The sequence below is a fragment of the Selaginella moellendorffii genome, unplaced genomic scaffold (genome assembly GCF_000143415.4).
Source record: "Selaginella moellendorffii unplaced genomic scaffold, v1.0 SELMOscaffold_71, whole genome shotgun sequence".
In the NCBI taxonomy this organism is placed as follows: domain Eukaryota; kingdom Viridiplantae; phylum Streptophyta; class Lycopodiopsida; order Selaginellales; family Selaginellaceae; genus Selaginella; species Selaginella moellendorffii.
In genome coordinates, this window is record NW_003314332.1 from 661347 (window position 1) to 674024 (window position 12678).

The window sequence follows — 12678 nt, forward strand, 5'->3', positions numbered from 1 at the left end:
ACCCTAGGGTACCCTATTTCTAGCCCTTGCTTCCCTTCTGGGGATATCACGACTTCTGGAGTGACTTCTTCCCAAAACCCTCTTGAGGACGATGCTTCCCATTGGCTTGCCTCCTCCCACTTCCCTTTTCCTTTATCTTCCCTCATTTTGTCATGTAGTTCCTGCCCAATCAGTGCTTCATATGTTCGTGCTGCCAGCTCCACCTCACTTGGTCTCTCCTACCTGGCCTCCTACTCCTTCCCTTCCTTGCTGGCTTTTTCTTTTTCCCAGCCTACTTCTTCTTCCAGTAGCCACTTTGCTTCCTCTTCTACCAAGCATCTGGCCTCTTGCACTTTTCTTGCATTGGCTTCCTAGATTGCCTTGAAACAAGGAGGGCCCTTGTCCAGCAGGCAGTACTGCTTAACCCTTCGCTTGATACTGGTTGGAGACCCTTCCGCTGCTTCCTTACCGATGGTTTCTTTTTCCACCCTTGCTACTACATTTTCTTCCCTCTTTCCTGGCGATTCGGTGGTGGAATTCCTTTTGGGCACTCTTGTGAGAGGCGCTCCCTCATCCTCACTTGATTCTGCTCTCCCTTTTGTTCTTGATGTTGACCAGCAAAACTTCTCCTACCAGTGCCTCTTCTGGATCAAGGACTTCCAGCAGCTGCACACCCTTGGGTCTCCCTCTTGCTGTGCTCATCCTTCCCATTGTCCTAGCTCGTGGCATCTTTTCCATGGTGTTTTCCCCTTTTTTCCCCTCTGACACTTGTGTTCCACTCAGCCCTCACTCTCTTTCCTCTTTCCCAGCCCTTCCTTCCCCTCCTCTTCGTCCTCAATCCTCTTTTCTTTTAGAGATTTTCTCTGGCCTTTCCCTTTCTCTTCCCTCTCGCTTACCCCTTTTCTTTTGTCTTCTTGCTGCCCATCGTCTATTATAGAAAACAATGCCCTCTGAATTGACAAGTCCCCTTTACATAGCACTAACCCTGACTGCCATGTGTCATTTCTCCATTTGACGCCCGCTCCTCCACGTTTTTCTTCTCCCTTTCCTATCCATGTTGACAATGCATATGATTGTTTTCTCGGACTCCTCGGCTTCTCCTCGGATACCACCCTGCCACACGTCCCTTCCTTAGATTTTATGCATGTATTTTCCCCCCATGCACCTCCACGTGTCGCTCTACCCTTCTTCCCCTCTCTTCCGACAGTGACTTGCCTGATTCCTTTAATTCCCGCTCACTAGATGGTGATGTCATCCTCTCACGTGAACTTTTAGCATTCGGATTGAGATGGTTATTTGCCATATCTTCAGTATGCATATGTCACAAGGGTGAAGAGTTTTGTTGGTGCTTCACTATATAAACTCTTTTATGGTCATGATTCAATATTACCAATGGAGCTGAGTTTACCTTCGTGATTACCACAAGCTGCTAATGCTAGGTCGTGGGATCAGTATTTGATAAGCATTCTTCCACTTGTCTGAGTAGAGTTTGCTGAACATTTAAGCTGCGTATAAATGGGACAACATGGCGTTACAACTCCCATTATCATTCACCTGTGGAGTAAAAAATAGATGATTTGGTATTAGTTTGTATTCCCCATTTTACGGTACGTGGTTTATTTAAGGGGCTCCTCACTCAGTGGAAAGGACCATATCAGGTGTTGCAGCAAGTTGGACCGTAAGTTTATGAGGTTCGGCATGATGTCTAACAGGTTGATCCTCCAGAAATTAAATCAATAATCTCAAAATCTATAAAAAAAATTTATTTCTTGAATTTCAGTTTACAACTTGATAGAGCTTAATGATGAAGTAAAACGAAATTCAGCTTATTTTTTAACTTTTACGTTAGTAATAATCCCCTTGCTCTTGAATGTTTCAGCTACACATTATATATATAGAATAATCTTGAGTTCTAATTAGAGATAATCAAGTTATAATTTAAACTATAAACTACTACTAAACTTATAATTACCATTATCTATTTCGAGTATATTGTATGCAATGCTTAACATTATTTTGAGTCATGAAGTTGATAAAGTACATCTAAATGTTTTATTTATGGTTGAAATTTCAAAGTTTTTTTTACAAATAATACTTTTAACTATTGCAAGACATGATATTGATACTATTAACTAATAACCACAAGTTGAAAATAGAAGTATTGATAAGTTTGTAAGTGAGTTTGTTAATAAAATCTCATCCCTATGCTCTATCCGTACTCATTGATCTATTATCTAGTATAACTTGACCTCTTGGATAAAACATATTAAGGTAATTGGTTCCTATATAATAGACAGCTTCTTTGAAGTCTTCATATGATAATGCATGGTAGACTCCAATACTAAGAAAACAACCTAAAGAGCCAACTCGGCCACTATACACCCCTGGTATATAACCATAAGTAGCAAAATTATTCCATGTTCTAGATGCACACCTACAAAACTCTTCTGTATTAGTTCCACTATAAAATGTTCCAATACAGCTTTCAAAGGCTCTAGTGCTGTAAGATTGTGTCATTGTATAACATGCAAAAAAAATCATACTGATAGCAAAAGAGGATCCATAGATATATTATAAAGAAATTTATGTGAGACAATGTTATTGGCTTATAAAAAATAAAAGATAATTCAATCCTAGTTCTCTTCAATGAGATGAGTTGATAAGAAAAGATTCTTCTATAATGATCAATAGTAAAACTATAAAATGTCATACTCATGCATTCTAAGACAAGACTGATGCTATGCCTGTCAAATAATTGTAAATGGTCTTAATTCAAACCTATTGACAAATGTTGCAATGCATAATATTTCAATTTTATTAGTTGAGGAGTTTGGTATTATATTCTAATGATCGCTCCTATATATAAGCTAAGGTTTTTGGGCTAATTGATATGCACATTTTCTAAATTCCCTTTTCATATTCCACGCACTCATATTGGTGGAGTTGAAGGGCACCTTTGATTGTCTTTAAGGAGTGCTTGAATTTGGATTTTGGTTTAGATCTAACTTTTACATTGTCTAAATCTAGTTTTTTCCATTTCCTTTCTTTTGTTCTTTTCTTTCCATTTCTCTTCTTTTGCTCTTTCCTTTTTGTTCATTTTCATGGCAAATCAGCAATCTCTTCCTCCTTTGACTCTGAAGTAGTAATTGGTGCAATTGCTTAATGTTATGCGATTGCAATTGAACAACCAAACTTAGTTGATGGCAGCATTTATGGTACATGGTACAACTCCTCCTGCTCTTGGTGCCAATCCTTGTGTTTGGCTAGAGTTCTTTCACGGGAATCCTGGAGATGATGTATACCATTGGTTCAATCACTTCACATGATTGCCACATATCATTCTTGGGATAATGCTTGACATTTGAGTGAATTTCCCATGTGTCTCCAAGGGACGGCATTGCAATGGTACAATGGTTTGAGTGCAGCCACTCATGGGGATTGGAGTGTTCTCCCGGATGTCTTCAAACACATATTTGGACATGCTAACGGTTGTGATAATGCCTTCTAACAATTGTATTGTTTTCTTCAAAGGCCATCTAAGTCGGCGATGCAATTTGGCATTTGTTTCCAAAGCCTCTTACTTCGTGCGAAGCCAAATATGTCAAAGCGGATCAAATTAGGAATATTGTGGCCAGCACTTCGTTAAGATCTTTTTAGATTTATGCATGCACTTCCTCCAACCACCCTTGACGATGCTCTTCGTTTGGCACAACATTATGAGATGTCACCTCTTCCATTTCTCACTGCACATCCTTCAGCTCCACTTCCTGTGGGTGATGGTCTTGTTCTAATAGAAGTTGATGTTGTTGTTGCTCGAGTCCAAGGACAAGGGCGAGGACGTGGTCGTGGCTATGAAATTCGTTGTTGGCGTATGATAAAGTTGGTTACATTTATCGGCGTTGTCAACATTTTCTAGATTGGCAGCCTCCATTTCTTGGGTGGAGACCTTAGTGTCAACAACATCCTATTGGTGTTACTACAGTGGAAGGTCTGGACACCAAGATGCATCTGGGAAACGAGGAGTCGTGCAAGTAACGGAGGGACCTTGCGCGAATAAGTCAATAACCCCTCCATCTTTCCTTCGGGAGTATCATCAAGGGGTTCACTTTACACCAGTTCATTTAGTGTTTACTTTCCAAGCTCATTTTTATAACAAGTGGTCTCCTATTATTCTCTCCGTATTGGTTGATACAAGTTTGAGTTTATCTTCTATTGCTCGACCTGTTACCACATATTGCCATCTACACTTGCGTCGTGCGGTGGAGCCAATTTTTATTCTTTATGGCAACGGTTGTACACATGCATGTGCATGGGATGAGGTGGACTTAGTTGTGCGTGTGGGTGATCTCAAGTTTGGGTTACAGTCATTGCGGATGGTGTCGAGTCAAGCTTTTGATTTTATCCTTAGTATGGATTAGTTGCAACGCAATCATGCCAAGTGTGACTTTGAGACTTTTCCCCTTTGTCTCATACTTCTTTATATTTCATCCATTCCTCTCACTTCCATACCTTTTCGTCCCTTTGCTTCTACCTCTGCTTCTATTACTTTTGTTCCCCATTGCTTCTTCCTATGTTTCCATTTTGTTCTGCTCTTCCCTTTTCTAATCCCTTTGATAGTCTTTGTGTTGCAATGGTTGATCAGCTCATGAAAGAGTATTCTAATCTCTTTGTATTTAGTCTAGGGCTAAGATTGCCACACGTCATCCAATTCCAATTAGGGATGCTCGTTCAATCAAGGTCCCTGTTCGTCATCGGTCACCCAAAAATATCAAGATTTTACATGCAAATGTGAAAGAGATGTTGGACAAGTGTGTTATTCGAAAGTCGCGGAGTCCTTGGGCATGTAAACCTCATCTTGTGATAAAGCCTGATGGGAGCACTCGTTTCTGTATTGACTACTGTTTGTTAAACGAAGTGACAATCCTGGATGTGTACCCTCTTCCTCACACTGTTGATCTCTTGGATCATCTGAGGCGAAATTATTTGTTCACCAAGCTAAATCTTGCTTTTGGGTACTAGAAAGTACTGATAGCCGAAGAATATATTCTTAAGACTACTTTTCATACATCATTTGATTTGTATGAGTTCTTGGTGATGCCATTTGGTTTGAATAATGCTTTAGCGACGTTCTAGCGGATAATAGACAAGGTTCTTTACGATATGCCTGAGGTGACTGCTGACTTCATTAATGATGTCTTGATCCACTTGGAAAGGACGTGAGAGGAGCACATCCATGATGTTTGTAAAGTGTTAGATCAGCTACAGAATGTTGGTTTAAAATTGAAGTGATTAAAGTGCGTATTTGGGTCCAAGTACACGACTTATCTTGGGTACCATATTTCTCATGAGGGTTTGCAAGTTGATTTTGACAAACTTGAGGCTATTCTAAAATTTTCGAAGTGTGTGAATGATGTGCAGTGCTTCCTGGGCAAAGTGTAATATCTCGGTTGTTTTGTGGATCATCTTTCTGATTGCACTGTACCATTGTGAGTGTTGTTGAAGTCATCAACGTCATTTTTCATTTAGTCTCCAACTTGTGAGCAAGTGTTCATGGATCTCAAAGAGTTATTGTTGACTCCTCTAGTTTTGGCATATCCTGACTACATTCGACTTTTCATTTTGTACGTGGATGCCTAATGTTAATCTTGAAAGTGTGTTGATGCAAAAGAACTCGAGTGTGCCTAGTTAGCACCATCCCATTGCATATATAAGTTGTACATTACAACTACTAGAAGGTGATCATGTTGCCATTACTTCATTATTGAAGCGAAAGAATCTAGTTGGTTGTACTACTCAGTGGGTTTTGAAGTTTTAGATATATGATTTTGATGTTGTTCATTTCCTAAGGAGTTCTATGGCTAATGTTGAGGCCCTTTCTCATGCTTCTCTTCCTTCTCCACTCTTTTCTCATATTTTTGACAAGTTTGTTGTTCCAATATTTGTGGATTTCTAGACAAGGATTCTATGCCATTGGTAGTTGTTGTACTTGATGTTCAGTGTCCACAAGGTGTAAAGCAAAATCTACTTTTCTTAATGAGGTTTGCAAGGCTTAAAAGATTGAGCCATGGATTCGAAGGCTTCGAGATGGGTTTGAGAATTCTACATCACTCGTTGATGACTCACCATTCCAACATTTACATTCTCAATATCATCTTGAAGACAGCATTCTTTATTTTGTGGGGATAGATCCTGATGATCATTTACAGTTGGTGGTGCCTTCTATCTTTATTCTATGGTTTCTCCATGGCTACCATGATTCTCTTTTTTGGGTGGGCATATAGGACATCGTCGTATGATTGAGAAGCTACATAGGTCTTTCTATTAGCCGGAAATGCAATGTGATACTATCTGGTATGTACGTAGTTGCGTTTGGTGCCAAGCACGTAATACTCCCCCTTGGGCTACAAAAGGACGATTGGAGTCAATTGCAGTTTCCCATCCATTTAAGTTAGTGGCGTTTGATCTTATGGGACCTTTTGAAATCGTATTAAAACCTTTTGAAAATTTAAAATCGTACTTATTGGGCATCCATATATATGTTCTTCCTTTTGTGGAGTATCCACAAATGAAGGTATCCACCATGGGACTACGGTAGACATTGACATCTCTAAAAGATATAATCATAGGATGAGATTTGGATATATTATCACCATAGATTCTTAGAACCTCATTAAGCAATTGCTCTTTTTCCAATTAGTTTCCAATTGGCTTAATGGGAGAGAGATAAGGTGCATTACACATTACTCTTACTATGATATACAAGATATATCCCTTCTCTCTTATAGAATATTGCTTATACTAAATCTTAGATAGAATATCCACAAAATTAGTAGCAAGCCTCGAATTAAGTTATATGAAGAGTTAAGCCCCAAAGTTGATCTGTCCAAAAGTTTTTAAAGGGCAGTGTTGTTGTCTTCATTGGGCTGATATATTTTTCCTATTGTTTATCTGGGTGGTGCTTGGTACATGATGAGAGAGTAAGGTTTTGCACTTTAGGTACAAGCTGCTTTATATTGTTGCTAGAGGCATTGTTAAAACTAGGGTAATAGTTACTTGATACCATGCTTTAGTCACACCTCCTCAAAGTATTGGAAGGAGCTCATGATGTGAGAGGTGCTCATGATTGCAGAATACTCACCCTCAACAACATGCCACCAATACCAGTTCAAGGATATTGAAAGTGATATTAAGTACCAGTACAAGTTAGCTTTCATCTTCTATGTTGGTGAGGTTAGTTGCCATCAAAGACACAAAAGACTACACTCTAAGAAAAAGGTTGGATTATATCTCAAATAAAAAAGTTTTAGTTCACAAATAATACAAAGATCAAGTTCTAAAACCATGTAGATTGTGGTTGTCACTTGTCAAGAAGAGACTTTGAGAGGATAAGAAACACTAGCTAGTTTTGTTTGTTCACTCTAGAGAAAAAGCTTAACAACATAGATTGCTTAACATGAGGTAACAATTGATGCCAAATGCCAACACAATGACATTATGAATGGAGCTAGGCTGACACCAAAACTTGAATGATTGACAATTTTAATAAACTTTTTATTGAAGATATGTATTTTATGGAGTGAATGAAACTCATTGTTAAACAATTTTTGCAATAAAGTAGGACTTAAAACAAATAAAATATAAATTCATATTATTTAGATGGATGTTGAGATGAATGTGAACTTCAAAAGTCTTTTGAGTAGTAGAAACCAGACACAAAGGATTCAATATTTATTCAATAAATATTTTATATAGTTACATTTTTTATTTTAAAAAGCACAATTATTAGTTATTATCACAAGATTTATAGCTAGTTTATTTTCTTAATTATTTATTAAATTTATTTTTGTTGCATAACTGAACTATTCATGTGTGATATTTAGAATTTAGGGTTTTCAAGAAAAATTAAATGTAATATAAAAAATTTTATTTCTTGAATTTCAGTTTACAACTCGATAGAGCTTAATGATGAAGCAGAAAGAAATTCAGCTTAATTTTTAACTTTTAGATTAGTAATAATCCCCTTCTATGTTATGGCTATAGAATGAATAGCTCTTGAACGCTTGGGCTACACATCATATATATACAATAATCTTGAGTTCTAATTAGAGATAATCAAGTTATAATTTAAACTATAAACTACTACTAAACTTATAATTACCATTATCTATTTCGAGTATATTGTATGCAATGCTTAACATCATTTTGAGTCATGAAGTTGATAAAGTACATCTAAATGTTTTATTTATGGTTGAAATTTCAAAGTGTTTTTACAAATAATACTTTTAACTATTGCAAGACATGATATTGATACTATTAACTAATAATCACAAGTTGAAAATAGAAGTATTGATAAGTTTGTAAGTGAGTTTGTTAATAAAAGCTCATCCCTATGCTCTATCCTTAAACTCATTGATCTATTATCTAGTATAACTTGACCTCCTGGATAAAACATATTAAGGCAATTGGTTCCTATATAATAGACAGCTTCTTTGAAGTCTTCATATGATAATGCATGGTAGACTCCAATACTAAGAAAACAACCTAAAGAGCCAACTCGGCCACTATACACCCCTGGTATATAACCATAAGTAGCAAAATTATTCCATGCTCTAGATGCACACCTACAAAACTCTTCTGTATTAGTTCCACTATAAAATGTTCCAATACAGCTTTCAAAGGCTCTAGTGCTGTAAGATTGTGTCATTGTATAACATGCAAAAACAATCATAATGATAGCAAAAGAGGATTTCCAGAATTCCATAGATATATTATAAAGAAATTTATGTGAGACAATGTTATTGGTTTATAAAAATAATAGATAATTCAATCCTAGTTCTCTTCAATGAGATGAGTTGATAAGAAAAAAGTCTTCTATAATGATCAATAGTAAAACTACAAAAAGTCATACTCATGCATTCTAAGACAAGACTGATGCTATGCCTGTCAAATAATTGTAAATGGTCTTAATTTAAACCTGTTGACAAATGTTGCAATGCATAATATTTAAATTTTATTAGTTGAGGAGTTTGGTTTTTTATATTCTAATGTTTTTACTAAGTATAGTAACAGATGGATACATTAGGTAATTTTTTTTAAGATGGTTTTTTTGTCCTCAATAGTGGTCATCAATAAGTTATCATTGCCCACTTTTAGTAAATCTTAAAATCTTCAGCTTGTTTATTTTATATATCTATATTTATCTATTCTATATATATATATATATATATATATATATATATATATATATATATATATATATATATATATATATATATATATATATATATATATGTGTGTGTGTGTGTGTGTGTGTGTGTGTGTGTGTGTGTGTGTATGTATGTATGGTAAACACAATAATTATAATAATATAGTTATATAGATCATGCATTTAACACTGACTCTAACCCAAAATTAATATACCTATTTCTATATCCAAAATAGTCATATTGATGGAGATAAAGGGCATTGCAAGTTGTGTTTGGAGGGCAAACTTTAGTAGTGTTTGCTCTAGTGTTTAGAATTGTGTTTTTATTTATTGATTCCCTTATTTTTTAGATCTAGATCTATTCTAACTTTTTGCTAGATCTTGGATTTTAGCTATCAAATGTACTCTTTTTTTGTAATCTTCATTGTATTCCTTTTTTTTGCCAGATCCTGTCATTAATTGAGGAGTGTATGTTTTAGGCCATAGATGTTGTTATGTTATTCTCAACCAACAAAAATTGTTTTTTCTAATATGCTTAATGTTAATCAAGTTTTTGGTATTGTAAGATGATCTTATTGGTCCTACTCCAATCCTTAGTGTGTTGCCATCATTAGTTTATCCAACATTTGATTACCTACCTTTGCCCCTTAAAACTATCTTGCCATGTAGTACATGATTACAGAACTTTTGTTCTTGGTGTTTTGCTTTCTCTTGCTAATGTGGAGTGTGATCATCACATCTAATAAAAAAATATAAATGATGCAATTCAGTTCTTAGAGGATATTTGAGGATTGAGTTTGTGAAGACATTGTTTACAAGTTTGAGTGAATTCCTACTAATAAAGAATTTATTTACTCTAAGGATAACTTTAAATTAAAGATTTTATGAGGTAATTTTACCTTTAACTTTATCAATATATATTTTTTTTGACCTTTTATTTCTTAGTATAGTGCCATTACTTATTAAAGATTTAGTAAGTAATAATCTATAAGAGGGAAGGGATATGTCTTGCATAGATAGAATGGATAGAATATCCAATTGTGTATCATGCCTCAAGTTAGGTTATATAAAGAGTTAAGCCCTAAGGTTGATCTGTCCAAAGGTTTTTAAAGGGTTCATTATTTTTCCTATTATTTATTTGGGTGGTGCTTGGTAGATAGTGTGAGAGTAAGGTTTTGCACTTTAGGTACAAGCTACTCTACATAGAGACATTGTTAACACTTATAGCGATAGGGTAGTAGTTATTTGATACCATGCTTTAGTCACACCTCCTCAAAGTATTGGAAGGAGCTCATGATGTGAGAGGTGCTCATGATCATAGAATACTTCACCTCAATAACATGCCACCAATACCAAAGTTCAAGGATATTGAAAATGCTATTAAGTACCATTACATCAGCTTTCCTCTTCTATGTTGGTGAGGTTAGTTGCCATCAAAGACACAAAAGACTACACACTAAGAAAAGGTTGGATGACATCTCAAACAAAAAAGTTTTAGTTCACAAATAATACAAAGATCAGGTTCTAAAACCATGTAGATTGTGGTTGTCACTTGTCAAGAAGGGACTTTAAGAGGATGAGAAAACACTAGTTAGTTTTGTTTGTTTACTCTAGAGAAAAAGCTTAACAACATAGATTGCTTAACATGAGGTAACAATTGATGCCAAATGCCAACACAATGATGTTATGAATGGAGTTAAGCTAACTGAAACTTGAATGATTGATAATTATAATAAACTTTTTATTGAAAATATGTATTTTGTGGAGTAATTGAATGAAGCTCATTGTTAAACCCTTTTTGGAATAAAGCAGGACCTAAACCAATTCATAATGTTTAGATGGATGTTGAAATGAATGTGAACTTCAAAAGCCCTTTGAGCAGTAGAAAACCAGACACAAAGGGATATTGAGGTTGCAATAATCTATCCAGAAAATCAAAGAGTTATAATATAGTGATATAGTACATCATAAAATATATACGAACAAAAACATGAAATGAAGAGAGTCATCTTTCTTAGAATGTAATACAATAATGAGCTAACCTACCCCCTTTCTAATGCTATTTAAGGGCTGGGCAATTCACCAAGTTAGAAACAAGGAAGATTACAAGTTCATATTCTTAGTTCACTCACTTCCTGCATTTCTGAACACCATAACAAAACTACATATCACACAGATAAACATCATATATACTCATAATATGGGAACAAGAACAAAAACAATGCATAGGCAAGACAATCTTCAACAAACATGAAGAGAAGGATGCAAAATACAAAGCATCCATTGTAAAACTTGCACACCAGTCTCACCAAAATATAATATATAGACCTTGTAATCTTCCTTATTTCCAGCTTGGAGAATTGCCTGGATGCAGTGCATCCTTCATTGTCATTCTAGTGTGAAAAACATAGTGTTAGCTTGTGCATTTTAAAGACTATTATGTTGTCCCGATGTAAACGCGAGCTCCCCAACGATCAGGCGCGACCTCTCCAAGGATCAAGCGCGAGCTCTCCAATCATTAATAGCGCATGCTTCCATATGGTCTCTCATACTCCAAACTCACCTCATTTGGCCAAGTGTCTTGTAGAGCTAGAATTGTAGCTCAAAGTTGCTCTCGGTCAGGGGTTCTAAGGTTATCTTTCATACGAGGTGGCGAGACTAGCAAACTTATATAATTGTACGTGTGAACCACATAGGATTGGTCACTGCGACTTGATTCTTGGTTCCCAGGTCTTAAGAATCTTGCAAATGGACTCCACGGCCACTTTCTTAAACACCTAGTAACGAGGAGCGAGCATTTCGCAAAAGCCATGCCTGGAATATGATAGAAAAACGTACCAGATCTTCGTGCACCCGCCGGAACGCTTGGCAGAAACGCTCCGCCCCTTCCTTTCCTAGCTGTGTGGAGACGACGAAGATTGAGAGTTTGCAAACATGCTGGTACTCACTATCCACACACCTTTGGCTCCGCAAGAGTTTTCACCTTCATCCAGAATGCTCCTGTCAAACTGGTGTTAAGAGAAAAGAAGAAGAAGAAGCAGAAGCTCACCGTGTGTAGTTCCCTGTGTTCCATTCTCATCCTTGTCCTTGGATCAAGTAAGATATACTGAACTGAAATGCTTCCTTGTTTCCACATACCTTGTCCAGAGATTGCGTTGAGAGTGGCCGATCTTCTTCCTGCCAGAACAATCATAAAAATGCTAGGAAAGATGAGATATCTAGAGCAAGAGCTTTCAAGTCTCACAATGATAGAGCTGACACTTCGTGAGCAGCAAAGCGTCGCTAAAGCATGAGACATCCAATCAAGCAAGTCTCTCGACATGTCAGCAAATGCTTAGCACAATGCGCGACTGCGCCCAATCCAATCCAGAAGCCAATCGCCAAATGAGAGAAAGTGAAAGAGGGAGATCGAGATGGAGCTTACGCAGTAGTCACGGGAGCGCACGACTGGAAAGATCTGGAGAAGGCGCTGGAACTGATGATCCTGTATCTCC

General features: G+C 36.5%; 1 long non-coding RNA gene across 1 annotated transcript; it reads right to left on the reverse strand.

The window, feature by feature from the left end:
* Positions 1-11834: 11834 nt before the first annotated feature.
* Positions 11835-12678, reverse strand: LOC112340854. Its single transcript, XR_002990318.1, has 6 exons — positions 12609-12678; positions 12323-12361; positions 12234-12270; positions 12144-12184; positions 12023-12082; positions 11835-11961 (listed from the first exon to the last, which is right to left on the reverse strand). It is a non-coding gene; the product is annotated as an uncharacterized LOC112340854 (long non-coding RNA).